At 34.6% G+C, this 11,821-nt stretch overlaps 1 long non-coding RNA gene across 1 annotated transcript; it reads left to right on the top strand.

The window, feature by feature from the left end:
* Positions 1–7,377: 7,377 nt before the first annotated feature.
* LOC141652211 (uncharacterized) lies at positions 7,378–9,917 on the top strand. Its single transcript, XR_012547038.1, has 3 exons — positions 7,378–8,128; positions 8,879–9,051; positions 9,442–9,917. It is a non-coding gene; the product is annotated as an uncharacterized LOC141652211 (long non-coding RNA).
* The last annotated feature ends 1,904 nt before the right edge of the window (positions 9,918–11,821 follow it).

The raw sequence follows: 11,821 nt of genomic DNA, 5'->3' as shown, positions 1-11,821 counted from the left end.
GTTTAGAAATTATCTTCCGAAATTAAAATATGACATGCAGAATAATAATGGTAGATAGTATCGCTTGCTTTTTAATTATCTTATGGAATTAAAGTTAAATAAATAGGTAGATTAATAACCAAATTTATGAGGGGGAAATAAAGAGTTTATATTTGTTTTTTAGTTATTGCAACTACTATTTTTTTTTAAATTTTTTTTGGTACTTATAAGCATGTGACAATTTTGGAGATAATTAACTTTTTAATACATAGTTTTGCCTTTTTATAATATTGTATAAAAATAAATAATTAAGTAATTAATATAAATGAATTAGTGTTAACCTCTATAAAAATGTCATGTGAATTAAAATTAAATGTTTTAAGTAGCCTTTTAATTATATTGTATAGATAGATTTTACCTCAGTTTCGTGTCTTTTGTATTTCTTCCCTCTTCAGATTACCCACGTGATGCTTTGTCTTATCTGCATTCACATAAATTTCACGATGCTTTAAAATTCATATAAAAAATATATTGACCAAAAGGTAAAACATCAAGATGGCAAAAACTTCACAAACGAATCAACATTGTCACATATAAATCATTGAAATTAAACCAAATAGAAAACATGAATTTAAATATAAATCAAAGGATTTATAAAATCAATAACATAATAAATTAAAATATACTTTATTGGACATAACAACAACAATACTCAATAATAATACTCAATATACTCTCTATAATCAAATAAATAAATTAAACCATTAAATATAATCCACAACTTACAAACTCATGGGCAAATGAGCAATAGATTTTAAATAAATATTGTGAATAGGTATTATAGGTTTTATAGCCATCACGCAACCATAGACTCCCATATTTTAATTTTATTTTTAATTTAATTTGTGGTATTATTAAATTAGATAATTGATTACTGAGTAACTCAAGAGGTGAATTAAATAAGAAAAAATATTAATGAAAATTATGGGCATTAAGTAGTATAAAGAAATCTAATCAATTTATTAACATATTTTCTTACAAAAATTAATTAGATTGGAAGAAATTTTAATTAATTTGATGGGTGTTAAGTATTATGAAGAGTTTTAATCAATTTATTATAATGTTTAATTAAAAAATGAATTAAATAGGAAAAAGTGTTAATAAAAATGGTGGGTGCATGTTAAGTAATATGAAAAGTTTTAATTTATTAACATGTTTTATTACCAAAATTTCAATTAAAATGTCAATTTTAATTATAAATTATGACATTTATTAACATGTTTTTATCACAAAAGTTCAATTAAAATGTCAATATTGATTATAAATTATGAAATTTTGATGTAAATTTGTAAGAGTTACATAAATTAAATTAATTAATAGAAAACTGAATTAAATCTATAAAATAAGACAATTACGTGGCAATGAGTTTTAATGCTCACATTTACGTGGCATTTTTGTATCCTACGTGGCTTTGTCTACGTGGCGTTTATTAGTCATTTTAGGGTAGCCTTTTAATTATATTTTATAGATTGATCAGTTCAGTTCAATTCACTTCTTTTCAGTCGAAAAAAATAAGGCCTAACTACTCTAAAGTCTAACCTAAATGGAAACTATGACCCTGTTCTTTTTAACTTAATTTCAGCTCATTTCAGTTCAGTTCAGCTCTATTCAGTTAATTTCAGTCCAGTTCATCTCATCTTTTCACAAATTAACTCTTAATTCAGTTCAGTTCAGTTCTTTTCAACTGAAAAGAACAAGGCCTAACTCCTCTAAATTCTAACCAAAATGGAAATTATGACCCTGATCTTTTTAACTTAATTTCAGGCCATTTCAGTCCAAATCAGTTCAGCTCTATTCAGTTTTATTCAATTCAGTTCAGCTCATCTTTTCACAAATTAACTCTTAATTCAGTCCAGTTCATTTCAATTCAGCTCATCTGATCTTTTCACAAATTAACTCTTAATTCAGTTCAGTTCAGTTCTCTTCAACCGAAAAGAACAAGGCCTAACTACTCTAAAATCTAACCGAAATGGAAACTATGACCCTGTTCTTTTTTACTTAATTTCGGCTCATTTTAGTTCAGTTAAGCTCGATTCAGTTTAATTCAGTTCAGTTAGGTTCAGCTTCATTTAGTTCAATTCGATTAAGTTCAGCTTATCTTTTTACAAATTAACTCTTTTTTAATTCAGTTCAATTCAGATAAGTTTCATTAAGTTCTGTTCAACTCTTTTTAACCGAAAAGAACATAACCAAATATGATATTTCCTCCATTCCATTCAATTTCATACATTTGTTTTATACATGTGTATCAATGCTCGTTTCTTTTGTTCATATCTTTAGTTACATATTAATAAAAATTATAACAATGGAGAGAGAAGTTAGAGAGAGAAAAACCTCTCTAATTTTTTAGGGTTCTAAGATTTGATTGCCATGGCAACAAATTCACGTTCTCCAGTTCGTTTTAGTAATAGTATAATTAGTAATACAAAAAACACAACAACAACAACAACAACAACAACAACAACAACAACAACAACAACAACAACAACAACAACAACAACAACAACAACAATAATAATAATAATAATAATAATAATACATCAATTAATATCAATAAACCATCATCTTCAAGTTCGATTCAGAGCACGAGAGTGAAAGAAATTGTCCATATTCAACGCGAAGTAGCGGCCTCTCTTCGTGAAGCTGGATATGATGCAGATGCTTATGAGAGAGGTTGTTGCTCGGATCTTGAAGAATGGTTGGATGTTTCAACCCAGAAACGAAGGAAAGAAGTTCCCAAATCTAGTGATGAGAAATTGCCCCCTATCAATGAAGTTTAATAACCAAGGTACATCGTCACTTCTACAACTTACAGTAGAGGATTTTCAGGAGGAACTTGCTTATTGGAAATCTGCTATGTATGGATATGTAATAGGAGCAAGCCCTCCTTGGGAGGTTCTGGAGGGATTCTTAAAGCGTGTATGGATAGATTACAAGATCTCTAAGGTATCCTTTTTACCCAATGGCTTCTTTGTGGTCAGATTTGATACCATAGAACATCGGGAACTTGTTCTTGCTAGAGGTATGGTGTTGTTTGATAACAAACATGTTATTCTTCGACCTTGGGATCCGGAGGTTAAAATATCAAAGGTGGTTGCTAAATCTGTACCCATTTGGATTAAAATAGTGGGACTTAACCTAAAATTTTAAGGTGCTAAATATTTAGAAAAGCTAGCAGCCTTGGTGGGTAAATTTGTATGGACTAATCAGCTTACTGTCAATCGTACACTATTAGGGTTTGCTAGAATCATAGTTGAAGTGGAGATAGATTAGAAATTCCCTGATAACATTAGTTTTTTGGATGAATTGGGGAAGGAGATCACTGTGCTTATTGAATATGATTGGTTGCCAATCACTTGTGGAAAATGTAAGGATATGGGACATAGTGCAAAGGTTTGCAGGAGATGAGTGAGAAGACCTCCAATTGCTCAGCCTAAGAAAGTTATAAATCTTGTGCAGCAAGTCTGGAGACCAAAATCAACTATTGTGATTGATCTGGACCCCAAGGAATTCCCTGAATTACATGCCACTAAGGTTGTCAGGACTAGTATAAGCAGAGAGGACAAAGGTGAAACTCATATTACTAGATTATTTACCCCTACTAATATACATACTCATTCCTGTCAATCACAATGATAGTTTCACTCCAGCTACGATTATTACTAGAATGACTAGACATGAATCTAGAATATCTGGTGCCTCTGCTGGTGACTTTGTAGTTGACTTTAATGTTGAAATGGCTGGATGTGCAGAATTGGTTGATAAAGGAGGGGGAGAGAAACCTCTGCCTCCTCATGAGTAAGTTGGGTATGTGGAATGTTAGGGGCCTGAATAGTATTCCTAAACAAAAAGATATTAAATGGTTTCTGCATCAACATGATGTGGACCTATTTGGGCTCGTTGAGACACGGGTCAAACATGTGTCTCTAAATAAAGTGGCTACTAATCTTTGTTATGGCTGGTCTTTTGTTACAAATCTGAGTTGTCATTCTGGTGGTAGAATTTGGGTCCTTTGGAAGGCTCATAGATTAAATGTTGATGTGATTAAGATGGATGCTCAATTTATTCATCTGAAAGTCACTGAGTTGCATAATGGTAAGGTGTTTTATTTGACTTATGTGTGTGGTTTTAATAAACTGGAACAAAGAGTTCCTATCTAGAATGCTATTCTCAGGCTAAGTATGACTTACCTCTGGGTAGTATTAGGGGATTTTAATTGTGTTATATTTTCTAATGAGAGAATTAATAGCAGAGTTAGAGATGTTGAGATGTGACCCTTTCAACAAACTGTTGAAATGAGTGATTTACAAGATATCAAAGCCTCTGGGCCTATTTTACTTGTACTAATAATCAACCTGCTAGTACCAGGGTCTTTAGCAGAATAGATAGAGTGCTTATTAATGATGGTTGGCTTAATTTGAGATCTGATTATTATGCCCATTACTTGCCTGAAGGTGATTTTGATCATTGTCCCTTCATTGTTGAATGTGGGAACCTTCAGACCAAAAAGAATAAGCCTTTTAAATTTTTTAACATGTGGAGTATAGTTGAGGATTTTATGAAGATTGTTTCTAGTAGATGGCAAAATAATGTTGATGGAACCCCTATGTTTATAGTAGCTAAGAAATTAAAAAAAATTTAAACCTGCCCTGAAGAATTTGAATAAGAGTTTATTTGTTGATGTTGAGAAGAACTTTGATTTTGCTTATATCTGTTGTTGGATTGTCAATTAAAACTTCAAAGAGATCCTACTAATCATGCTCTAATGGATGTTGAGGCTCAAACCAGAGATAGTTATATGATGCTTAAAAGAGCTAAGGAGGATTTTCTAAAGTAGAAAGCTAAACCAAGCTCTGAAATTCTGAAATCATGAGAGAGAAAGTTAGAGAGAAAAAAGCTCTGAAATTCATGACCTAAATATCTTCTTCATCTGCAATAATCATGACGGCGCTAAAATTTTCACAAAATCAATTCAGTCCATTAAATTCAGCTACTAAAAAGTCCTTAAATTCTGTTAAAGCTTCGATTATTCAATCCCCAACTAATGGCGGTTCTAAAGGTTGCAGCTTTCCTCGTCCTTCGTCTTTGGATACTGGTAAAACTAGAGCTATCAATGATATTCAGGGAGTGCCAGTTTTGAATTTGAATGAAGGGGAAGTGGTTGTGACGGATAATTGGTATCTTAGGCAGGGTGGTAAGGATGTCCCAGTTATGGAGACGATTTTAGAAGAGGAGGACACTTCTGAGCTGCTTCAGTTTACACCAGAGGATGTTAAACATGAGGTAGAATTCTGGATTCAGTCTGTTATCTGTTACATTCTAGGTGCTAACCCACCTTGGGATATTGTTGAAAATTACGTCTATAATGCTTGGGATCAATTTGGAATTGATAGGGTTTCTTTCCTTGACAATGGTGTCTTCATAGTAAGGCTTACTAAAAAATCAGGTAAAGAAGCGTTACTTAGGTCTGGCTATTATATGTTTGATAACAAACCCTTCATTATTAAGCCCTGGACCTTGGATATGGAGTTAGTTAAGGAAAAAGTTGCAGTAGTCCCTGTTTCGATCAAGTTATATGGTGTTCCATTGAAATTTTGGGGAAACTGCCTCCATAAAATTGCTGGTCTTGTTGGTAATTATGTGAAATTAGATGTTGAAACTCATGACAAAGTTAGGTTGAGTTATGCTAGGGTTATGGTTGAATTGCCTATGGATCAGGAGTTGACTGAACAGATTAAATTCTTGGATGAGTCTGGTCATTTGGTGTCTGTTAAAGTTGAGTATGAGTGGAGACCTATCTCCTGCACGAGTTGCAATGGAATTGGGCATAATTCTACCCAATGCAGGAAGCCTGACAGGGGGAAGGCTAAATCTAAGGCTCCTTCTGGTAAGGCTCCTCCAAAGCAGCAGAAAGTTTGGAGACCCTTGCAGAAAACTCAGAAGGACCCTGTTGATGTTGTAACCCCTCCCTCATTGTTACCAGCTAACTTCCCTCCTTTGGCTAGTGTTAGATCTATCCCTGCAATCAAGTTTACCCCAGCAAAGCAGATTATGCGTATGAATACACTACTACAATTTAAGGCTACAAGAACGCCCCTTTAAGAACGGTTGAAAACGGAACCGGTCTCTTTTTTATTTTTAATTTGGGCGGGCATATAGTATTTCAATAGAGAACGGTTGTTTATTGGAACCGTTCTCGTACATTAACAAAGAGAACGGTCAAGTTTGACCAACCGTCTTAAAATATAAAAGAGACCGGTTATATATCCAGAACCGTTCTCCTTGATAAAACAAATAGCACGGTCCCTATCGTTGGCCGTTCTCTGTTAAATCCCTAAAGAGCGCCGTTTACACTTCTTTACGATAGTCTAGTTCTTTCAAACAGAACAATATATTAAAATCATCCCAACTCATATCCTCATACATTCATCATTTCCTAGTCACTGCAACCTGCTCTCCGGCCAACCACAGGCGGCAATGCCGACGACATGAGCCCGCTCCACTGCAAACATCATCCTTATTGCTCCGTAAGCATTTGATTATAGAATGTAAGAGTGTTCCCCCAAATCTCAAATCTCAATTTTTGGTTAATAGAGTCCGATTAGTGAGTTATATAATGTATATTTGACTAATTATTACGGAATATTTGATTATATCTACCTATTTGTATGCTTTACTGGATGATTGTATTGTTTTTTAAACTTTAATTGCAAAATTACGCAAACCCTAATTTCGTATTCATATATTTTTACTAAGTTTTCTGGGTATTGTCACCACCACCTCCTCCACTATCACTACTACAAAAAGCATTATAGACATCTCTTATTGTATTATCATATTCGTTGTTATTATCTCATTAAATTATTGTTTAATTTTCCTGTGTTCCCAATTTAAGTTGATTGTTTATTTCATTTGCATTGATAAGAGAAGAGGCGTTTCGGAGGCTCCATCAGGTGAAATTAGTTGTTTATATAGTGTTTTTATTTTTAGTCTACATTTTCGAGGGTTTTAAACCTGCAATTTTGAAACTGTTTGTGTTTTCGTAATTAGTTTTGGAAGAGATTGTGTTTGGGTGAAAAAAATAAGTAGAGCCAAGAGATTGAATGAGCAATTGGTTCAAAATTCCGAGAATTATTGCAAATATCTTCTCTTTTGTATCGATTAGGGCTATGATTACTTACTCAGTTCTATGTTATTTGAATGGTCGTTACTCATTCGCATTTTTTGTGATTCAAAGTTTTAGTCTTGCTTAGCTAAGTAGTATCTGAATGGCCTCTGTATCTTGTTTCCTCTAAGGCTTCCAGGTTGATTGATGCCGAAGCGGAGGTCGGAGTTGTTTTATGAGGTACTCCTTCCCATTAATCAGACTTTGAGCTTGTTGATTTAGCTTTAGCGATATCGATTTTGTTTCTATACAAGAGAGCCGACTTTGATTTTATTTCCTGCTTTTAAGTAGTAAGGTTGACAGTATATTTAATTGTTTTGTGCTGGATTTATGTTGATTTTGTTAAGCAAAAGTAGACTTGGAAAGGTTAAATTTGCTGACCTTATTTATTTATTTATTTTGTTTAATGAGAGGATAATGTTGTTTATGTTATGATGCAGATAATTCATTTTTGATCCATCCCAATATGGTTTCTTCGATACTCTGTATATGTCAATAGATTCCGATTAAAATTCGAGTGCTAATATCCAAAAGTGACTTGTTGATGTATTTTTGTGACGTCACTTCTCAACCCGAGTCCCTGATGTTAATTTTTGAATCTATCTTTCCTAGTTTTTGATTTAGACATTCAACTCAGATATTTGTTGAATTTCTTCAGATTTGGGACGTCGCATCGATAGGCTTTGATTTTGCTCAAAAATTGGATATCATGACTTTCCTAGTTCTGCCACTAGCATTTTGGATGCGACTGTCCATATCCAACGGTCCATATCCAACGCAGCATTTTGGATGCGACAGTCCATATCCAACGCAGCCACGACGCACGATAGCCACGACGACAATGGATGCGACAACCACAACACACGACGAGCGTTTGTCGGCGACTCATCTCCTCCGTTGACATCCTTCTGTCTCTTTTACATGGTATAATATTCCACTTGAATAATTTCAATTTAATTAATTAGGGTTTCTGGGTAGTCCATTTTTTAATCGAATTAGACAAATTAGATTGTTGTGTGATGCTTGGTATTGTTATTTGAAGTTAAATATCTCAACTTTCTTGAATTATCTTTCAAAACCCATCTAGGAATACTTCCTTGTATCTGATTGTTTGAAAGATCGATGTTCCATTAGTATGGTTGATTTTCTATGAATTTGGGCATGGCATCCAAGTTACCCGAAGCCAAACCCAGATAACCCAAAAGGGGCAAAGATGAGTTTTCTGTGACGCATTTTGTGTCGATTGTCAAGTAGTTATGTGACAGCTCTAATGTTACCAGGTTAGGAAGCAGGGGGAGAAGCAGAAGGATAATCATGTTAAATGCTTGTAGGATGCTGTATCATCTTCATCGACAAGTCAGAATCCAGCTATTCTTAACCATTTTGTTGCAATGGGATTTAATGAAGAGCTGGTCATTCGAGCACTCAAGGAGAATGGTGCGAATCTTTGTCAAGCTTCTGTTGGTTGAGATCGACATGTAACCTTTTTTAATATGATTTTTTGTTTAATGCTCTGACAGGGGAGGAGGATACTGAAGCAATTGCCTTTAAGTTTGCTGAGAGGGACTATGTTGCTAAGGTAACCTTGCCTCCTTATATTTAATAAACCAAGACACTCCTTCTTAAAGGCAAACCCAAGACTCCCAACTTCATATTTGTATGAATTTTAAACAGGTTAAGGACCTTTGTGACGCCTCAAGCTCTATTTCTACGTTATAAGCAGTGTTAGAGCAAGACATCCAGGCAAAAACTGTACAAAAACCTGGTAGCCACACCAGAAACCTTTTGAGAGATAAGCGTGGACTCGACATGGTCAAAGTACTCTTTGAGCACATCATTCTTACTGAGTATCTTCTCTCTCTTTATCCTCTTTTTAAATCTATCTTTGTCTTTGTTTTGTACGCATACAACATTAATTGACACAATGGCAGACTTGCAGTATGTCAATATCTTTTAAAATGCGGTCCAAAATGTATATAAAACAGTCTCTTCTAAAACATACATGGCCGAGGCTAACTGACCATAGACGTTTGGGGCATTTTTGTTGTCGTTAAAGTATATTAGATACCTTCAACGTTTGAGGTATTGTCATTGCTGTTTATGTCCATACCTTCAACGTTCATTTGTTTCTAAAAATATTTGATTGCTAATAATAAATATCCTTAGCATGCATTTAGGACAATACCTACCCCCCATTTTGTATCTATTTGTTGCTGAAAACACTGTGGTGTTTCCAGGGGGGGACTCTGTGAAAGATGCAGCTTCTAATGCTTATTCTAAAGTATTTGCTCCATATCAGGGTTGGGCAATCAGAAAAGCTGTTGCTGCTGGGATGTATGCTCTACCTACTAAGCACAGTTGCTAAGGAAGCTCAATGAAGATGGTATGTCATCCTTTTTTTTTTACCTTCTAAAATTTAATTTGAGAGTAATTTTGTCATTTTTACAAGTACGTTTAGAATGATTTTAGGCAGTGGATAGCCATTTGTTGTGGCTTGGACAGAGTTGAGTCGGTTGCTTTCCAACGAAATACTACTCTCGAGATGTTGTAAAACCATTTGTTGTGTATCTATCACTCATTGCGTGTATTGTTGTAAATGTAATGCGTATTGAGAATTAGTTTTGTCCCTAAGAGATTAGGATAAGATTTGCATATTGGAAGAGAAACTTATAGAATTAATGAAAATTATTGAGTAAATAGATTCCAAGGAGATGGCCTGCATGTGTAGCTGATGTCCTTATGTTGTGGTATATTCGTCTCTTCTTTTCAATTGTCCCTTTGTTACTTTTTCTCACTTCTGAATAATCATCGTCTACTCTATCTTCATCCTTGAATCATCATCATCATCATCCATTCATCTATCCCTATTTTGTCTCAGGTAACATTTTCCACACTACTAAGTCTTTTAATTATGTACCCGGTATCCAATATTCACGAGAGTCCTGCTATAGAAACTGATGCAAGCTTCATTTTTCTGCAGATGATGATTTTAATTTTTGAAGTTCGATTTATTTGCGCTATGATGCGACAAAGTGATGCGGATTGAAGGATTTTTATTTATGTTTTCCACATGGTAGCGTATCTTCGATATTTGTAGGTTCTTAACAACATGATACGATTTTGTATTGTGTTTCAATAGTATTTTTCCTAATGGTTCAAATTTAATCAGAAGGTTTTCCTTGTGTAAAAATTGCTGGAGTTACTGAATTGTAACAGGTTTAATTCTTATGAACTATACGATTCAATCGTGTAGGGTTACGATAAAAATAGAAATATTTTTTTTTTTTTAAAAAATAACAGGATCAAAGAGAACGGTTAGTACCATCACAACTGTTCTCTTTGAAAAGGTAGAACTAAGGCGCCAAAAAATCTAAAACTCTAACAAAGAGAATCGCTTATCAAAGAGATCGTTCTTATACGCAAAATGTTTCTCTTTGATATATCAAAGAGAACGGTTCTAAAAAGCAACCGTTCTTATTGTTGTTACAAAGAGACCGGGTTGACTTAATTTCAACCGTTCTCTTAGATCAAAGAGAACGCTTGGCCACAGGACGGTCCAAACTACGTATAAGAACGGTTACCAACCGTTCTCTTTGATCATTTTTGTAGTAGTGATAGACAGGATGGGATAGTTGGTGTGAGGTTATCTGGTAGATTCAGTCCTTATACTTTTATGGATGCCTTAAAGAGTAACAATGCTACTCAAGGGGAAGTAGTAGAGAGTGGAAAGGATCCCCCTGACCCTCATACTAATGCATAGCTTAGGCTTTTGGAATGTTAGGGGTCTAAATGACCTGAATAAGCAGCGTGTGGTGAAGTGGTTTATGCACAATAATGTGGTGGGTTTATTTGGTTTGCTTGAAACTAAATTGAAACCTGGGAGTCTCCTAAGGAAACATTCCTTTATTTGTGATGGTTGGAGTGTATCCACTAACTGCAGCTGGCATAAAGGTGGTAGAATTTGGGTTATGTGGAAGCCTAGTATGTTTGATATCCAATTTCTGTCCTATAGTGCACAGCATATTCATATGCTGGTTCAATCCCAAACTGATAATAAGAGGTTTTATCTTACTATTATTTATGCTCATAATGGTTTACATGAAAGATTAGAGCTGTGGGATTTTTTGAAGAAGTTTTCTGAGGATTGTACTATTTTAATATTGTCCTCAGTCCTGTTGAGAGATTGGGTGGGAACACCTCTGATGCTGAGATGGAACACTTCCAAGACTGTGTGTCTATCTGTTGTATGGAGGATATGCCTGCTACTAGTGCTCTTTTTACATGGTCTAATAAGCAGGCCCCCCAGGATAGGGTGTATAGTAGGCTTGATCGTGCTATGGGTAATAAGGAATGGTTTGACCAATTTGGTGACAGTGTTGCTCATTTCCATCCTGAGGGACTTTTTGATCACTGCCCATGCACTATTATGGACAGGAATGCTGAGATTGTTGGAAGGAAAAGCTTCAAATATTTTAACATGTGGGGAACTGCCCCAACTTTTAAGACTGTTGTTTCTGGGATTTGGTCACAACACTATCAGGGGACTAAAATGTTTGGAGTTATAAAGAAGCTTAAAGCTTTGAAACCTATCCTTAAAGCTCTTAACAAGGAATGCTT

The sequence above is a fragment of the Silene latifolia genome, chromosome 4 (assembly GCF_048544455.1).
Source record: "Silene latifolia isolate original U9 population chromosome 4, ASM4854445v1, whole genome shotgun sequence".
Taxonomy (NCBI): domain Eukaryota; kingdom Viridiplantae; phylum Streptophyta; class Magnoliopsida; order Caryophyllales; family Caryophyllaceae; genus Silene; species Silene latifolia.
The sequence above is the reverse complement of the archived record's forward strand: the minus strand, read 5'-3'. Positions and strand labels throughout refer to the sequence as shown.